We start from the raw sequence: 19,569 nt of genomic DNA, 5'->3' as shown, positions 1-19,569 counted from the left end.
CAGCTGGAGGCACACAGGTTAGGAAACACTGAGTTAGAAACAGACAATGTTTCCCAACCAGTGTGTCTCCAGTTGTTGCAAAACTACAACTCCCAGCATGCCCAGACAGCTGAAGGGCATGCTGGGAGTTGTAGTTTTGCAACATCTAGAGGGCCCCAGTTTGGAGACCATTGTATAATGGTCTCCAATCTGTGCTCTTCCAGCTGTTGCAAAACTACAACTCTCTACATGCACTGACTGTCCAGGTATGCTGGGAGTTGTAGTTCGGCAACATCTGAAGGGCCAGATGTTGCTGAACTAAAACTCCCAACATGCCTGGACAGTCAGTGCATGCTGGGAGTTGTAGTTTTGCAACAGCTGGAAGAGCACAGATTGGAGACCATTATACAATGGTCTCCAAACTGGGGCCCTCCAGATGTTGCAAAACTACAACTCCCAGCATGCCCAGACAGCCAAAGGTTGTCTGGGCATGCTGGGAGTTGTAGTTTTCAGACTCCTAAAAGCAGCAGTGAAGATCTTCACTGCTGCTTCTGAGGACCATGTACTTACCTGCCGATCCCGCCGCTGCTCCTCCACATGGCCGGTCCCGCCGCTGCTCCTCAGTCCCGCCGCTGCTCCAGGTAAGGCCGCCGCTTCCCGCGTGTCCCCACCCCCCTATGCCGCAGGTCCCCGCGAGCCCCCGCAGCCATCTTCCCCCGTTCTGCCCGACTTCCAGGGGTGGGCAGTGCGGGGGATCTGAACTCTCACCCCAGGTCACTGTGATTGGTCCACAGGGACCAATCACAGTGATCGCTGATCAGGACCATCAATGGATGGTCCTCGGGGGTGAAGCAGAAGTTGTCTCTTGCTGGAAACAGCGGGACTCCTGCTGGTTAACCCGTGCGATGATGTGCATCGCCGGGTTATCTGAATGTGATTTATAAACGTCGGGATGCGCGAATGCACTGCACAACCCGGCATTTATATATGACATTCTGCGGGAAGGGGTTAAAGTCACCTTTACAAGTCCTTTGAAGCGGGTGAGTGCCATCTTTTCCTTCTCAATGCACTATATTTGTAAATTACTTCTATTAAAAAATCTTAATCCTTCCTGTATTTATTAGCTGCTGAATACTACAGAGGAAATTCTTTTCTTTTTGGAATGCTCTCTGATGACATCATGAACACACTGCTCTCTGTTGACATTATTATAATAAGTCTTTATTTATTTATTGTTGTCCTTAGTGGGATTTGAACCCAAGGCCCCAGCAAGGCAGCAGTGCTAACCACTAAGCCACCATGCTGCCCTTAGCATACATCTGCTATGTACGGTTGCTAAAATGGACAGAGATGTCAGCAGAGAGCACTGTCGTCATGATGTCATCAGTGTTCCAAAAAGAAAGGAATTTCCTCTGTAGCATTTCCTCTGTCAGCTTTGACCGCCGCTTCTAAAGGGTTAATACCACACATCGCCGCGATCGGCGATGTGTGGTATTAGCCGCGGGTCCCGGCCGTTGATGAGCGCCGGGACCGATGCGATATGATGCGGGATCGCTTCATATCGCGGGAGTCGGCGCAGGACGTAAATATACGTCCTGCATCATTAAGGGGTTAAGGACCCGGCCATTTTTTGAACATCTGACCACTGTCACTTCAAGCATTAATAACTCTGGGATGCTTTTACCTTTCATTCTGATTCTGAGACTGTTTTTTGGTGACATATTCTACTTTATGTTAGTGGTAAAATTTTGTCGATACTTGTTTCATTTCTTGGTGAAAAATTCCAAAATTTTATGAAAAAATTGAAAATTTTGCTTTTTTTTTTTTACTTTGAAGCTCTCTGCGTATAAGGAAAATAGAAATTCCAAATAAATTATACATTGATACACATACACAATATGTCTACTTTATATTTGCATCTTAAAGTTGACATGTTTTTACTTTTGGAAGACATCAGAGGGCTTCAAAGTTCAGCAGCAATTTTCCAATTTTTCACAAAATTTTCAAAATCAGAATTTTTCAGGGACCAGTTCGGTTTTGAAGTGGATTTAAAGGGCCTTCATATTAGAAATACCCCACAAATGACCCAATTATAAAAACTGCACCCCGCGAAGTGTCCAAAATGACATTCAGTAAGTGCGTTAACCCTTTAGGCGTTTCACAGGAATAGCAGCAAAGTGAAGGAGAAAATTCAAAATCTTCCTTTTTTACATTCACATGTTCTTGGAAACCCAGTTTTTGAATTTTTACAATGGGTAAAAGGAGATAAATCTTCCTAAAATGTGTAACCCAAGGAAATACCTCATATGTGTATGTAAAGTGTTCGGCAGGCGCAGTATAGGGCTCAGAAGGGAAGGAGCGACAATGGGATTTTGAAGAGTGAGTTTTTCTGAAATGGTTTTTGGGGGGCATGTCACATTTAAGAAGCCCCTATGGTGCCAGAACAGCAAAAAAAAACAGATGGCATACTATTTTGGAAACTACACCCCTCAAGGAACGTAACAAGGGATACAGTGAGCCTTCACACCCCACAGGTGTTTCACGACTTTATGTCAAAGTTGGATGTGTTAATATTTTTTTTTCACTAAAATGCTAGTTTTTCCCCAAATTAATTTTTTTTTACAAGAAGTAATAGGAGAAAATGCCCCCCGAAATTTGTAACCCCATCTCTTCTGAGTATGGTAATACCCCATGTGTGGACGTCAAATGCACTGCGGGCTCACTACAATGCTCAGAAGAGAAGGAGTCACATTTGGCTTTTGGAAAGCACATTTTGCTGAAATGGTTTTTCTAGGGCATGTCGCATTTAGGAAGCCCCTATGGTGCCAGAACAGTTAAAAAAAAAAACACATGGCATACTATTTTGGAAACTACACCCCTCAAGGAACGTAACAAGGGGTACAGTGAGCCTTAACACCCCACAGGTGTTTGACGACTTTTCGTTAAAATTGTATGTGTAAATGAAAAAAAAAATATTTTTCACTAAAATGCTGGTTTTCCCCCAAATTTAACATTTTTACAAGGGGTAATAGGAGAAATGCATTTGTAACCCCATCTCTTCTGAGTATGGTGATACCCCATGTGTTGACGTCAAGTGCACTGCGGGCGCACTACAATGCTCAGAAGAGAAGGAGTCACATTTGGCTTTTGGAAAGCACATTTTGCTGAAATTGTTTTTTTAGGGCATGTCGCATTTAGGAAGCCCCTATGGTGCCAGAACAGCAAAAAAAAAAAAAAAAAACACATGGCATACTATTTTGGAAACTACACCCCTCAAGGAATGTAACAGGGGATACAGTGAGCCTTAACACCCCACAGGTGTTTGATGACTTTTCGTTAAAGTTGGATGTGTAAATGAAAAATAAAAATTTGTTCACTAAAATGCTGGTTTTCCCCCAAATTTTACATTTTTACAAGGGGTAATAGGAGAAAACGCCCCCCAAAATTTGTAACCCCATCTCTTCTGAGTATAGTAATACCCCATGTGTGGACGTCAAGTGCACTTCGGGCGCACTACAATGCTCAGAAGAGATGGAGTCACATTTGGCTTTTGGAAAGCAGTTTGCAGAAATGGTTTTTGGGGGGCATGTCACATTTAGGAAGCCCCTATGGTGCCAGAACAGCAAAAAAAAAACACATGGCATACTATTTTGGAAACTACACCCCTCAAGGAACGTAACAAGGGGTCCAGTGAGCCTTACCACCCCACAGGTGTTTGACTACTTTGGATGTGTATATTAGTTTTTTGTTTTTTACTAAAATGCAATTTTTTGCCAAAATTTTAGATTTTTTAGAAGGGGTAATGGGAGAAAATGCCCCCCAAAATGTGTAACCCCATCTCTTCTGAGTATGGTAATACCCCATGTGTGGATGTCAAGTGCACTGCGGGCACACTACAATGCTCAGAAGAGGAGTCACATTTGCAAATTTTGCTGAAATGGGGGGGGCATGTCGCATTTAGTGCCAGAACAGCAAAAAAAAAAAAAAAATTTGTAAATACATTTCTTTGGAATAAGGACATACCTCCTATCTGGACCGGTCACAGAAGAACAGAAGTGCAGTCAGGGGCCTTGAGCTTCGAAATTGTTGCCTGTGGAGCCAGAGCAGTGGGACCCCCCCTCAAGGGGCATTACATTGGGTAATTAATATACGTTACACGGAGTAAGTTACTAAAATGGGGTACAGTGTGACATAAAATTATAAAACAGGTTATGTTCCCAGAATGATGACCCAGAGCACAGCCAAAACTAAAGAATATGCCCACCCCAAACCCTATGCTCTGAATCATCATTCTGGGAATGTGATGTGTGTGGGCGTCCCTAACCTGTTGCCTCAAATGTGCACCCCGCTCAGGTGGAAAGAGAGCGCTGCGCATTTGAGGCAACATAAAAAGTCCCCGATGATAGTGACCCAGTGACCCATGACCCGTTTTTTTGAAAAAATACCCCCAGAGGTCTTATCAGTTTATTTATTTATTTATTTTTGCTGAAATTTTTTTGGGGGCAATTTAGTGGTTTTATGGGGTTCAAATTTGGAATGTACCCTGGACTTGGTACATTGGGGTCAAATTATGGAAAATTAAAATTAAAAGGGAAAATTTAGTACCGCATGGAAGTGTGATACTGCCTGAAGCAGTTTTTAATGCAGAGGCCCGGATGATCGGGGCAAGTGTCACATTGATAGGTGGTATCCTTCCGTATCCCCCTCCTGTGACACACTCTGCATTTTTTCTGGGTTCGTCCCTTCTTTCCAGTGTGGGGGATCTCACCTAGAAAGTGTTGGCCTGGGACGATCCTGGCACCTATTACTTCAGTTCCTTCTGAACTCCGGCTTGCTCTTTCCCGGTCAGCAAAGATCAGGGCCTTTAGGACTTCTTTTTGGAACTGGAGGAATGTCCCTGTGCTGCCAGCGTTCTGATACAGTACAAAAGAGTTGTACATGGCAACCTGTACCAAGTAGACCGCAACTTTTTTGTACCATATCCGTGTATTGCGCATGGCGTTACATGGCTTCAGGATTTGATCAGAAAGATCAACTCCCCCCATATACCGATTGTAGTCCAGAATACAATCGGGCTCGAGGACCGTTGTTGTGGTACCTCGCACAGGGACAGGTGAGCTGCCGTTGCCATGAATTTTTGTCAGCATAAGGACATCCCTCTTATCCTTATACCTGACCAGCAACAGGTTTTCATGGGCAAGGGCACGGGACTCACCCTTGGGCATAGGTGTCTGCAGAAAATTTAGAGGGAGGCCTCTCTGATTCTTCCGCACGGTTCCACAAGCGGACGTGGATCTGGCGGCAAGGAATGTGAAGAGAGGGATGCTGGTATAAAAGTTGTCCACATACATGTGGTAACCCTTATCCAGCAATGGGTACATAAGGTCCCAAACGATTTTCCCCCTAACACCCAGAGTGGGGGAACAATCTGGGGGTTCAATACGGGAATCTCGTCCCTCATACACCCCAAACTTGTAAGTGTCCCTGGAAGTACTCTCACAAAGTTTATAAAGCTTCATGCCATACCGCGCCCGCTTCGAGGGAATATACTGGCGGAATATGAGTCTCCCCTTAAAACTGATGAGAGACTCATCTACAGAGAGCTCCCTAAGCGGTACGTAGGCCTCCAAAAATTTGGCCCCAAAGTGATCGATGACCGGCCTCACTTTGTAAAGCCGGTCATAGGCGGGATCACCTCGGGGTGGACATGCCTCATTATCTGCATAATGAAGACATTTCCGAATGGCCTCGAACCGCTTCCGTGCCATGGCCAAACTGTACAACGGGGTCTGGTATAGGACGTCCCCGCTCTAGTACTGCCTGACACTTGGCTTTTTGACCAGGCCCATGTGCAGCACGAGGCCCCAAAATGTCCTCATTTCAGCTGCACTGGCGGCGTACCATTCATTGGACCTGGCCAAAAAAGAATTAGGGTGGTGGGCGATGAACTGCCTGGCGTACAGATTCGTCTGCTCCACCATTAGACTGACCAGGCTGTCACTGAAAAAATTGGGGATGTATGTAGTGAGTGCTTAGTGTAACTATTAGATGTAACAGTGTGTGATTAGAAATCACACACCGTTATATAAGGGAGGAGAAAAAATTGCAGACAAAAAAAAAATGGGGGGGCAGATGCAGCGCCCTGAACCCCTAATAGGGCCCGGGTCACACTGAACAATTTGTGGTGGACCCCTGGGGACCTATTAGGGGGTCAGGGGGGGGGGGATTTTTTATTTTTTTTTACTTTTTTACACTCAATCCTACCTTGCCCTGGAGTGTATTCTTTCCCTGCTCTGTCCCTGCAGATCTTCTTCCCTTAGGGGGCTCTGATCGCACAGAGGGGGGGTCCCTGGCACCTTCGAGCAGCTTTGCCCGCTGACTGAACTCAGTTAACGGGGAGAGCTGCAAGAAGATGCAGTTAACCCCTCCCCTACCGGCTGCTATTGGCTGGACGATCGTCCAGCCAATAGCAGCGCTCCTGGGGGGGTGACGAAATCGCCACCTCCCCATAGATACAGTGGGTGATAAGGGTGTACTGTACACCCCCAATCAACATGTATCTCCGGGTCATATGACCCGAATCCCGGCAGATCGTTAGTGTGAAGTGACTAACGATCTGCCGCGATCGCCGACACGGGGGGGGGGGGGGTCTGATGACCCCCTCGGCATTTGCACGGGATGCAGGCGCGCGGCAGGGACCGATACTCCCACGGGCGTATGGATATGTCCTGGGTCCTTAAGTACCAGAAAGCCAGGGCGTATCCATACGCCCTAGGTCCTTAAGGGGTTAAAGTGTAAAAATAAAATTTTAAAAAGTTAAGATAATAAAAACGTAAATTGTCCCATTTTCCCATATTTCACCCCCAAAAGTGTAAAAAAAAATGTAATATACATGTTTGGTATCGCCGGGTGCGTAAATATCTAAACTATTAAAATATAATGTAAATGATACCATACGGTGATCAAAATTGTCCAAAAGTCCAAAATTGATGCTTTTTTATAAGATTTTATTCCCAAAAAATTGATAAAAAATTTATTAAAAGTTTTATATAAGCAAATATGGTATCAATAAAAAGTACAGATCACAGAGCAAAAAATTAGCCCTCATACTGTCGCTTATACGGAAAAATGAAAAAAGTTATAGGTCTTCAAAATAGGGGGATTTTAAACATACTAATTTGGTTAAAAAGTTTGTGATTTTTTTTAAAGGATAACATACTTTCCTATTACTGTTGCGCTTAAAGGGGTTCTCCGGTGCTTAGACATCTTATCCCCGCCGCTGGGGAACCCCGGGATCTTGCACTCGGCACCCCGTTTGTAATCAGTCCCCGTAGCATGTTCACTCCGGGTCTGATTACTGTCGATCACGGGGCCGGCGGCGTGTGACGTCACGCCTCCGCCCCCGTGTGACCTCACGCTCCGCCCCTCAATGCAAGTCTATGGGAGGGGGCGTGCCGCGTGCGAAATCCCGGGGGTCCCCAGCAGCGGGGATAAGCTGTTTAAGCACCGGAGAACCCCTTTAAGCGCAACAGTAATAGGAAAGTATGTTATCATGGGTATCATTTTAATTGTATTGACCCAAACAATAAAGAACTCATCATTTTTACTGTAAATTCTACGGCGTGAGAACAAAACCTTCCAAAATCTGCAAAAAATTTTGGGGTTGCGGCATACATTTTATGGTAAAGTGAGTAATGGCATTACAACGGACAACTGGTGGCACAAAAAACAAGCCCCATACTAGTCTGTGGATGAAAATATAAAATAGTTATGATTTTTTGAAGGTGAGGAGGAAAAACAAAAACTTAAAAGTAAAATTGCCTGAGTCCTTAACCCCTACAGGACCCATGACGTGGCGTTACGTCCCGACACCCTGGGTCTTAAGGACCAAGGATGTACAGTTACGTCATGGGCAGTTCTGGTCCCCGCCGGGCGGGGATCGGACCGGGATGCCTGCTGAAATCATTCAGCAGGCATCCCGTGCAAATGCCCAGGGGGGTCATCAGACCCCGCCCCCATGCCGGCGATCGCGGCAAATCGCAAGTGAATTCACACTTGCGATTTGCGCGATTCTGGGTCATTATGGGTCTATAGTGACTCGGAATGTAAGGGGGATCACGGGTGTCTAAGACACTCACAATCCCCCTGAAGCGATAGGAGTGAGGTGGCAGGGGTGCCACCCCTCCTATCCCTGCTATTGGTGGTCTAGACGCGACCACCAATAGCAGATCGGGGGCGGGGGGGTTAATATTCGTTTTCCCCGTCCTGCCCACCCACAATAGGCGGGGCAGGAAGGGGAAATGACGGGGACCGGTGCCGAAGATCCACTTACCGATCCGGGCGGGAGACGGAGGCTGCTGTCGACGGAGATCGGCGGGCGACGATGACGTGCGGCTGGATCCGATGGAAGCCGGTGGGTTGCCTAGCAACATCTGGAGGGTACAGTTTGAGATCATTATACAGTGGTCTCTAACTGTAGCCCTCCAGATGTTGCAAAACTACAACTCCCAGCATGACCAGACAGCTGTTTGGGCATGCTGGAATATGTAGTTTTGCAACAGCTGGAGGGCTACAGTTTGAGACCAATATATAATCGTCCCTAAACTATAGCCCTCCACATCTTGCAAAATTACAACTCCTAGAATGCCCAAACAACTGTTTGCTGTCTTCGCATGCTGGGAATTGTAGTTTTGTAACAGCTGGAGGACCACAGTTTGGAGATCACTTTGCAGTGTTCTCTAAAACTGTAGCCCTCCAGATGTTGCAAAACTGCAAATCCCAGCATGTCCAAACAGCAATCAGCTGTCTCGGCTGGGAGTTGTAGTTGCGTACCTCCAGCTATTGCATAACTACATCTCCCAGCATGCCATTCGGCGATCAGTACATGCTGGGAGTTGTAGTTTTGCAACAGCTGGAGGCCGACTGGTTGGAAAATACTGAGTTAGGTAACAGAACCTAACTGAAGGTTTTCCAACCAGTGTGTCTCCAGCTGTTGCATAAGTACAACTCCCAGCATGCATGGTCTGTCAGTACATGCTGGGAGTTGTAGTTTTGAAACAGCTGGAGGTTTGCCCCCCCCCCCTACAGGGTACATTCACACAGGCAGGTTTACAGTAAGTTTCCTGCTTCAAGTTTGGGCTAGCAGGAAACTCACCGTAACACGCCAGTGTGAATGTACCCTAAAAACACTACACTAACACATAATAAAGAGTTAAGAGAATAAACACTACATATACACCCCCTTACACTGCCCCCCCCCCAATAAAAATGAAAACCGTATTGTATGGCAGTGTTTCCAAAACAGAGCCTCCAGCTGTTGCAAAACAACAACTATGACTGCCCAGCATGTAACTAACTGTCCAGGCATGCTGGGACTTTAGCAACAGCAGGAGGCTCCCTGTAGAATACCCCTATGTCCACCCTATGCGATCCCTAATTTAGTCCTCAAATGCACATGGAGCTCTCTCACTTCGGAGCCCTGTCGTATTTCAAGGAAATAGTTTAGGGCCACATATTGGGTGTTTCCGTACTCGGGAGAAATTGCACTACAAATTTTGGGGGGCTTTTTCTCCTTTTACCCCTTATGAAAAGGAAAAGTTGGGGCTACACCAGCTTGTTAGTGTAAAAAAAAAAAATTACACTAACATGCTGGTGTTTCCCTATATTTTTATTTTCACAAGCGTTAAAAGGAAAAAATGACCGCCAAAATTTGTAACGCAATTTCTCCTGAGTACAGAAATACCCCATATGTGGGCCTAAAATGCTCTGCGGGCTCAGGAGTGAGAGCGCACCATGTACATTTGAGGCCTAAATTGGTGATTTGCACAGGGGTGGCTAATTTTACAGCGGTTCTGACATAAACGCAAAAAAATAAATACCCACATGTGATCCCATTTTGGAAACTACACTCCTCACATCATGTAATAAGGGGTACAATGAGCATTTACACCCCACAGGTGTCTGACAGATTTTTGGAACAGTGGTCCGTGAAAATGAAAAATTAAATTTTTCATTTGCACAGCCCACTGTTCCAAAGATCTGCCAAACGCCAGTGGGGTGTAAATACTCACTGCACCCCTTATTAAGTTCTGTGAGGGGTGTAGTTTCCAAAATAGGGTCAAATGTGGGGGGGTCCACTGTTCTGGCACCACGGGGGGCTTTGTAAACACACATGGCCCCTGACTTCCATTCCAAACATTTTTTTTCCCAAAAGCTCAATGGCGCTCCTTCTCTTCTGAGCATTGTAGTGCGCCAGCAGAGCACTTGACAGCCACACATGGGGTATTTCCATACTCAGAAGAAATGGGGTTACAAATTTTGGGTTGTCTTTTCTCCTATTAACCCTTGCAAAAATGTGAAATTTGGGGGGAAACACACATTTTAGTGGAATTTTTTTTTTTTTACAAATGCAAAAGTCGTGAAACCCTGTCCTGGCACCATAGGGGCTTCCTAAATTTGCTCTCAAAAAACCAAATATGACTCCTTCTCCTCTGAGCATTGTAGTTCGCCCGTAGTGGACTTCAGGTCAGAAGAGATGGGGTTACAAATGTTGGGGGGTATTTTAGTGGAAAAAAATATGACATATGCTAAAGTCTTGAAACACCTGTGGGGTATTAAGGTTCACTTTATTCCTTGTTACGTTCCTCAAGGGGTCTAGTTTCCAAAATGGTATGCCATGTGTTTTTTTCTTGCTGTTCTGGCACCATAGGGGTTTCCTAAATGCAACATGCCCCCAAAAACCATTTCAGAAAAACGTACTCTCCAAAATCCCCTTGTCGCTCCTTCGCTTCTGAGCCCTCTAGTGCACCCGCCGAACAATTTACATAGACATATGAGGTATGTGCTTACTCGAGAGAAATTGGGCTACAAACATAAGTATACATTTTCTCCTTTTACCCCTTGTAAACATAAAAAATTGGGTCTACAAGAACATGCGAGTGTAAAAAATGAAGATTGTGAATTTTCTCCTTCCTTTTGCGGCTATTCCTGTGAAACACCTAAAGGGTTAAAACGCTGACTGAATGTCATTTTGAATACTTTAGGGGTGCAGTTTTTATAATGGGGTCATTTGTGGGGAATTTCTAAGATAAAGACCCTTCAAATCCACTTCAAACCTGAACTGGTCCCTGAAAAATATTGAGTTTGAGAATTTTGTGAAAAATTGGAAAATTGCTGCTGAACTTTGAAGCCCTCTGGTGTCTTCCAAGTAGACATATTGTATATGTGAATAAAAAAAAATTATTTGGAATATCCATTTTCCTTACAAGCAGAGAGCTTCAAAGTTGGAAAAATGCTAAATTTTCAAATTTTTCATAAAATGTATGGATTTTTCACCAAGAAAGGATGCAAGTTACCACAAAATTTTACCACTATGTTAAAGTAGAATATGTCGCGAAAAAACAGTCTCGGAATCAGAATGATAACTAAAAGCATTCCAGAGTTATTAATGTTTAAAGTGACAGTGGTCACATGTGCAAAAAACGCTCTGGTCCTAAGGTGTAAAATAGACTGGTCCTTAAGGGGTTAAAGGGGTACTCTGGTGGAAAAACTTTTTTTTTCTTTTTTAAATCAACTGGTGCCAGAAAGTTAAACATATTTGTAAATTACTTCTATTAGAAAATCTTAATCCTTCCAGTACTTATTTGATGCTGAATGCTACAGAGGAAATTCCTTTATTTTTGGAACACTGATGACATCACGACTACAGTGCTCTCTGCTGACATCTCTGTCCATTTTAGCAACCGTGCATAGCAGAAGTATGCTAAGGGCAGCATGGTGGCTTAGTGGTTAGCGCTGGGGCCTTGGGTTCAAATCTCACTAAGGACAACAATAAATAAATAAAGACTTATTATTATTAGAATAACGTCAGCAGAGAGCAGTGTGTTCGTGATGTCATCAGAGAGCATTCCAAAAAGAAAAGAATTTCCTCTGTAGTATTCAGCAGCTCATAAATACAGGAAGGATTAAGATTTTTTAATAGAAGTAATTTACAAATATGTTTAACTTTCTGGCACCGGTTGATTTAAAAAAGAAAAAAAAAATGTTTTTCCACCAGAGTCCTTAAGGGGTTAAATTCATACTATTTAAATGAAAATTACCTGTTTTGTTGTGACTTTTCTACATTCAATTGAAATGAATTATATGGTATGACGACTACAGTCAAATCTTTCAACATTTATTACGCTTCAAGATGAGTTCTTTGTTCAATTAACAAATTCTTCGTTATGTAAATGCATGTGATCATTTTGGCTGTACCTACACCATAATAGAAGTAAACCTCAAATGTATTTCTCTCAAATACATACAACACACAAATAAGAAAATACACATGAAAGATTCTCCTATAATCACATTTTACATTCAGAAATTCCCAAAGCACAGATGGTAATGTGAGAAATGATTCCATTGGATTATAGTATGAGATTTTTATCCCTCTCATTGAAATGTAGCATTATGAATGGAAAAAGTCTGCTTATGGTTGAAGCCATAGCAGTGTGCACCTGCATATATCTTTCATTCTTTTTGACATGCTGATTAATTTTGTGTTGTATATACAGTATGTATTGTGTTGTATGTATATATTTTACATCTATCCAATGTTGTGTTCAATTAGAGCATCTGTCTATCTATCTATCTCTTTCCATACAAACTCCCTCCTCCTCCCCCTCCCCCTCCCCTCCCCCTCCCCTCCCCTCCCCTCCCCTTCTCTCTCTCTCTCTCTCTCTCTCTCTCTCTCTCACTCTCTCTCTCTCCTATCTGTCTGTCTACCCATAGTAATAAAAGTGGATAAAAAGTCACAATTCTTAATGGTGCTACCTTATCCAAGTGAACATGAACTAGTTGATGTCTTCAAAATTTCAAAGGTAGTTTTATTTTAGCTAAAAACAGATACCAATCTCATTTTCAATGTAAGATGGCTTCTGCAGACAAGGAACAAACACACTATTTATATACTTAAAAAGTCCTGCTTACATGCGGATGATGTAGATTCTCAGCGCCATACAATGATGTCAAATGACAACAAACAATTACAGTGGTCCCATACAATATTAACTTGTTCCGGGAGGACCATTGTATGTTGAAACCATTGTATGTTGACTCCATAACTCTATGGAAAACTGGTAATTGGTTTTGAGTCCCCGAAATTTCAACCCATATGAATATGAAAATATGAAGAATAAAGGTAAAACTAACCACAAAAAGAGAACAGATAAACCATGTCCTTACTTTTATTAGTCAGAAGGAGGAACTTAACCCCTTAAGGACCAAGGATGTACCGGTACAACCTTGGTCCTGCTCCCGTGATATAAAGCAGGGTAACACGGTAACCCCGCATCATATCACGGCAGGCCCGACGTCATAGTGAAGCTGGGACTTGCCGCTAAAAGCGCACGGTGCCGATCGCGGCGTCGCACGCTATTAACCCTTTAGCCGCGCACTCAGAGCTGAGCCACGCGGCTAAAAGTGAAAGTAAAACTGCCAGTTAGCTCAGTGGGATGTTCAGGATGGCCGCAGCGAAATCACGGCATCCGGAACAGCTTGCAGGACAGCCGGAGGGTCCCTACCTGCCTCCTTGCTGTCCGATTGCCGAATGACTGCTCAGTGCCTGAGATCCAGGCATGAGCAGTCAAGCGGCAGAATCATCGATCACTAGTTTCCTATGAGAAACCAGTGATCAATGATAAAGATCAGTGTGTGCAGTGTTATAGGTCCCTATGGGACCTATAACACTGCAAAAAAAGTGGAAAAAAAAGTGAATAAAGATCATTTAACCTCTCCCCTATTAAAAGTTTGAATCACCCCCCTTTTCCCATAAAAAAAAAACTGTGTAAATAAAAATAAACATATATGGTATCACCGCATGCAGAAATGTCCGAATTATAAAAATATACCATTAATTAAACCGCTCGGTCAATGGCGTACGCGCAAAAAAATTCCAAATTCCAAAATAGTGCACTTTTGGTCCCTTTTTATATAATTTAAAAATGAATAAAAAGCGATCAATAAGTCCTATCAATGCAAAAAGGGTACCGTTAAAAACTTCAGATCACTGCGCAAAAATGAGCCCTCATAATGGCCCATACACGGAAAAAAAAAAAAAGGTAAAGGGGTCAGACGATGACAATTTTAAACGTATTAATTTTCCTGCATGTAGTTTAGATTTTTTTCAGAAGTACGACAAAATCAAACCTATATAAGTAGTGTATCTCTTTAATCGTATGGACCTACAGAATAAAGATAAGGTGTCATTTTTACCGAAAAATTTACTACGTAGAAACGGAAGCCCCCAAAAGTTACAAAACAGGTTTTTTTTTTTCAATTTTGTCGCGCAATGATTTTTTTTTTCGTTTCACCATAGATTTTTGGGCAAAATGACTGACGTCATTACAAAGTAGAATTGGTGGTGCAAAAAATAAGCAATCATATGGATTTTAAGGTGCAAAATGTAAAGTGTTATGATTTTTTAAAGGCAAGGAGCAAAAAACGAAAATGCAAAGACGGAAAAAACCCCGGTCCTTAACCCCTTCATGACCCAGCCCATTTTCACCTTCATGACCTGGGCATTTTTTGAAAATCTGACCACTGTCACTTTAAACATTAATAACTTTGGAATCCTTTTACTTTTCATTCTGATTCCAAGGTTGTTTTTTCGTGACATATTCTACTTTATGTTATTGGTAAAATTTCACTGATATTTGCATCCTTTCTTGGTAAAAAATCTAAAAATTTCATGAAAATTTTGAAAATTTTGCATTTTTCTAACTTTGAAAGTCTCTGCTTGAAAGGAAAATGGATATTCCAAATAAATTACATATTGATTCACATATACAATATGTCTACTGTGTGTTTGCATAAAAAATTGACAAGTTTTTACTTTTGGAGGGCACCAGAGGGCTTCAAAGTTCCGCAGCAATTTTCCAATTTTTCTCAAGATTTTCAAAATCGTAATTTTTCAGGGCCTAGTTCAGGTTGGAAGTGGATTTTAAGGGTCTTTATATTAGAAATACCCCATAAATGACCCCATTATAAAAACTGCACCCCCCAAAGTATTCAAAATGACATTCAGTAAGTGTTTTAACCCTTTAGGTGTTTCACAGGAATAGCAGCAAAGTGAAGGAGAAAATTCTAAATCTTCATTTTTTACACTCGCATTTTCTTGTAGACCCAATTTTTGAATTTTTACAAGGGGTAAAAGGAGAGAAATCACCCTAAAATTTGTAACCCAATTTCTCTCGAGTAAGGAAATACCTCATATGCGTATATAAAGTGTTCGGCGGGCGCAGTAGAGGGCTCAGAAGGGAAGGAGCGACAATGGGATTTTGGAGAGTGAGTTTTTCTGAAAGGGTTTTTGGGGGGCATGTCCCATTTAGGAAGCCCCTATGGTGCCAGAACAGTGGACCCCCCCACATGTGACCCCATTTTGGAAACTATACCCCTCATGGAATTTAATAAGGGGTGCAGTGAGCATTTACACCCCACTGGCGTTTGACAGATATTTGAAACAGTGGACTGTGCAAATCAAAAATTTTATTTTTCATTTTCACAGACCACTGTTCCAAAAATCTGTCATACACCAGTGGGGTGTAAATGCTCACTGCACCCCTTATTAAATTCCGTGAGGGGTGTAGTTTCCAAAATAGGGGTCACATATGGATATTTATTGTTTTGCGTTTGTCAGAACTGATGTAACAATCAGCCACCCCTGTGCAAATCGCCTCAAATGTACATGGCGCACTCTCCCTTCTGGGCCTTGTTGTGCGCCCCCAGAGCACTTTGCGCCCACATATGGGGTATCTCCGTAGTCGGGAGAAATTGCGTTACAAATTTTGGGGGTCTTTTTTCCCTTTTACCTCTTGTGAAAATGAAAAGTATAGGGCAACACCAGCATGTCAGTGTAAAAAATTAACATTAACATGCTGGTGTAGACCCCAACTTCACCTTTTCATAAGGGGTTAAAGAAGAAAAAGCCCCCCAAAATTTGTAAGGCAATTTCTCCCGAGTACGGCGATTCCCCATATGTGTCCCAAAACTGTTGCCCTGAAATACAACAGGGCTCCAAAGTGAGAGAGCGCCATGCGCATTTGAGGCCTGAATTAGGGATTTGCATAGGGGTGGACATAGGGGTATTCTATGCCAATGATTCCCAAACAGGGTGCCTCCAGCTGTTGCAAAACTCCCAGCATGCCTGGACAGTCAAAGGCTGTCCGGCAATACTGGGAGTTATTATTTTGCAACAGCTGGAGGCTCCATTTTGGAAACAGTAGCGTACCAGACGTTTTTCATTTTTTGGGGGGAGGGGGGCTGTGTAGGGGTATGTGTATATGTAGTGTTTTTTACTTTTTATTTTAGGTTAGTGTTAGTGTAGTGTAGTGTTTTTAGGGTACAGTCACATGGGCAGAGGTTCACGGCAAGTTTGCCGCTGGAAGTTTGAGCTGCAGCGCAAAATTTGCGCCATCTCAAACTTGCAGCACTCACTGTAAACCTCCGCCCATGTGAGTGTACCCTGTACATTCACATTGGGGGGAGGGGGCAAACATCCAGCTGTTGCAAACTTCGAGCATGCCCTTTGGCTGTCCGTGCATGCTGGGAGTTGTAGTTTTGCAACAGCTGGAGGAACACTGGTTTGGAAACACTAAGTTAAGTAATAAACTTTCAAGTGTTTTGCAACCAAACTTAGTGTTTCCAAACCAGTGTGCCTCCAGCTGTTGCAAAACTAAAACTCCCAGCATGCATGGTCTGTCAGTGCATGCTGGGAGTTATAGTTTTGCAACAATTGCAACAGCTGGAGGCACTGAGGTAGGAAACGGACAATGTTTCCCAACTAGTGTGCCTCCAGTTGTTGCAAAACTATAACTCCCAGCATGCCCAGACTGCCCAGGCATGCTGGAAGTTGTAGTTCGGCAATATCTGAAGGATCAGATGTTGCCGAACTACAACTTCCAGCATGCTTGGGCAGTCTGGGCATGCTGGGAGTTGTAGTTTTGCAACATCTGGAGGTCCACAGTTTGGAGACCACTGTATAATGGTCTCCAATCTGTGCTCTTCCAGATGTTAGAGAACTACATCTCCCAGCATGCCTGGACAGACTGAGCATGCTGAGATTTGTAGTTTTGCAACATCTGGAAGAGCACAGATTGGAGACCATTATACAGTGGTCTCCAAACTGTGGGCCTCCAGATGTTGCAAAACTACAACTCCCAGCATGCCCAGAAAGCCAAAGGCTGTCTGGGCATGCTGGGAGTTGCAGTTTTGAAACTCTCAGAGGCAGCAGTGAGATCGCTTTACGGCGATCTCACTGCTGCCAATGAAGATGCCGCACTGCTGCTGCAAACTCACCTCCGGGACGCAGCGCAGCCGAGACCGCATGGAGGACGCCAGGACCGCCGGGACCGCTCGGGACACCGCTCGGACGGGTAAGTGACGCCGGGGGACGGGTCAGGGACACTTAGCAGAGCGGTGCGTGTCCTGATCCCCGTGATCGGAACTCACACACCGCGCTGCTAAGTATTTTCATAGCGAAACGCTGCTATCAGCTAGTCAGATTTGACCAGCTGATAGCAGCGATCGCTGGGGGGGGGGGGGTTGAAACCCCCCGTGGTCGCACGGTAAGATGGCTGGCTATCAGTGATAGCCACCATCTTTCCGGGCGCTGCGGGATGCCGCGAGTAGCGGCAGTAATGTTCATGACGTACCTGTATGTCATGGGTCGGGAACACCTTGCCACCCATGACGTACAGGTATGTCATAGGTCGGGAAGGGGTTAAAGGGTACTCCAGTGGAAAAATTTTTTTTCCTTTTTTAAATCAGCTGGTGCCAGAAAGTGAAACATATTTGTAAATTACTTCTATTAAAAAATCTTAATCCTTCCATTACTTATTTGCTGCTGAATGCTACAGAGGAAATTCCTTTCTTTTTGGAACACTGATGACATCACGACCACAGTGCTCTCTGCTGACATCTCTGTCCATTTTAGCAACCGTGCATAGTAGATGTATGCTAAGGGCAGCATGCTGGCTTAGTGGTTATCACTGCTGCCTTGCAGTACTGGGGCATTGGGTTCAAATCCCACTAAGGACAACAATAAATAAAAACTTATTATTATAATAACGTCAGCAGAGAGCAGTGTGTTCGTGATGTCATCAGAGAGCATTCCAAAAAGAAAAGAATTTCCTCTGTAGTATTCAGCAGCTAATAAATACAGGAAGGATTAAGATTTTTTAATAGAAGTAATTTACAAATATGTTTAACTTTCTGGCACCAGTTGATTTAAAAAAGAAAAAAAAATAGTTTTTCCACCGGAGTACCCCTTTAAAACAGCTTAATAAGTACAGTAATGTATACAGTACAGTACAGTACTGTATACAGTGCTGACCTCACCCTCTGCCTCTATATACAGTACTGTACAGTACTGTATTGAATAAAGGGCAACACTGAATAAGGGCTAAGTTGTGAATGTGTGTGTGTGTGTACTGTTTTGTGCACATTATTGTACTTTATTTACTGCATGGCTGATATCACTGCAACTGCACGCACACTAGAGGTACATTCGGATACCTAGTGTGCTAGGGATACACAGGGCAGCTATGATTAGATGCTGCAGCAGTAGTGACGGGGCGCAGTGGGCGTAGTGACGAGGGCAGCCCAGGGCAGTAGGGATTAGACACAGGGGCAGCATGAGCAGTGTAGTGACGAGGGTGCCGCAGGCATCGGTGATTGGATGCAGGGGTGGTACACTGACAGCCTGAGCAGTGGGGACAGGTGAGTGCCAGCACAGCTTAATGGGGCAGATCAAACAGCCCAGCGGCAGCTGCAGCAGTCAGCGCAGCCAAAGAACCGTTCTCCTTGATGGTCCCATCTTTCAGGTGCATCGTAAGTCAATTTGGTATTCAACATAGGATATGAGCCCATCGCATGTTGAAACCATCGTATGTCGGGGCCATCATATGTCAAGGGACCACTGTATACATCATTGGTAGTAAAATCAAAACAATTATTCTAAAAACATGGTAAGGCATAAATGTACTTTAAACACTTTACCTCTGTTGGAGTGCAAAGAATAGACATGGCAGTTAACTAAAAAGAACATCAGGAGATCGAAATGAAGTGAAAAATAGAAGTTATAGTAATAATGACACTTATATTTCAATAGACATGATAAGTTTCAGAATCACTACATATAATTTGTTACCTGGAATAAATAGTATTCCATGTGCCCTAGTATTTTGAAGACCCACATGATCCACCAGTGTGGCCGCTTCCAGAGGTAGAATATAAAGTTATGGAGCTGAATACATAGATACTCAAGTTGCTTAGGACAGCCCAGAGAATTTGTACTCGACCGAATATGGCAAGCGTAAGCACAGCACAGTGTAAATGTCTGGACACAGAACTATGACAAATCTCCCTGGCCCACAGCGAGGTAAAGCTTGTAAAATGTAAGGTAAGATGTAAAATGTAAGGTAAGGTATGCTATAAAGCTTCGTGTTTTAGACTCTTGCTTGTGAGGTCTAGCATATTTTCATATATTCTCAACACTTTTATTCAAGTCCAACAAGCACATTGAGTTCATTTTATAGATCAAATATGATA

The sequence above is a fragment of the Hyla sarda genome, chromosome 2 (genome assembly GCF_029499605.1).
Source record: "Hyla sarda isolate aHylSar1 chromosome 2, aHylSar1.hap1, whole genome shotgun sequence".
NCBI classification, from domain to species: domain Eukaryota; kingdom Metazoa; phylum Chordata; class Amphibia; order Anura; family Hylidae; genus Hyla; species Hyla sarda.
This window is presented reverse-complemented; position numbering follows the sequence as displayed.